Here is a 1157-nt window from a genome sequence, read left to right as displayed (position 1 = left end):
TGTCACATTATTATTATTATTGTTATTATCATAATTATTACCATTTATTATTATTATTATTATTATTCTTATTATTATTATCATCATTATTATTATTATTATTAGTTAACCTACAACCCTAGTTTGAAAAGCAGGATGCTATAATCCCTAAAAAGATTCCAACAAGGAAAATAACCCATTGAGGAAACGAAATAAGGAATCAGATAGAATTGTGAGCCTGAGTGTACCCTCAAGCAAGAGAACTCTAACCCAAGACAGTGGAAATTCATAGTACAGAGGCTATGACACTACCCAAGACTAGGGAACAACGGTTTGATTTTGGAGTGTCCTAGAAGAGATCTTGTTGCAAACTATTTTAACTGAGTAATGACGTCATATGTCAACCTACTTATGTTGATGTTTTGTAGCATAACTTAAAGAGGAATAAAGATATAAAGAAACTGAAAGCGTCACCAGAAAGGTGAATAAATAATCTATATAACTACGTGAACAGATGACGCAGTAAATGCGTCATCATATCTACAGAGGGTAAAGATTAAGAAACTACCGTTTGACGTTGGTCGCTGAAAATTACCTATTATTATTATTATTATTATTATTATTATTATTATTATTATTATTATTATTATTATTATTACTTCTTGCTAAGCTACAACCCTAGTTGGAAAAGCAGGATGCTATAAGCCCAGGGACTCCAACAGGGAAAATAGCTCATTATTATTATTATTATTATTATTATTATTATTATGATTATTATCATTATTATTATTATTATAATTATTATTATTATTATTGTTAATATTATTATCATTATTATTATTAATATTATTATTATTATTGTTATCATTATTATTATTGTTATTATTATTTGCTAAGCTACAACCCTAGTTGGAAAAGCAAAATGCTATAAGCCCAGGGACTCCAACAGGGAAAATTGCTCATTATTATTATTATTATTATTATTATTATTATTATTAATATTATTATTATTATTATCATTATTATTGTTATTATTATTATTATTATTATTATTATTACTTCTTGCTAAACTACAACCCTAGTTGGAAAAGCAGGATGCTATAAGCCCAAGGGCTCCAACAGGGAAAATAGCTCAGTGAGGAAAGGAAACTAATAAAAATAAAGTATTTTAAGAAGAG

The sequence above is a fragment of the Palaemon carinicauda genome, chromosome 45, assembly GCF_036898095.1.
Source record: "Palaemon carinicauda isolate YSFRI2023 chromosome 45, ASM3689809v2, whole genome shotgun sequence".
Taxonomy (NCBI): Eukaryota; Metazoa; Arthropoda; class Malacostraca; order Decapoda; family Palaemonidae; genus Palaemon; species Palaemon carinicauda.
This window is presented reverse-complemented; position numbering follows the sequence as displayed.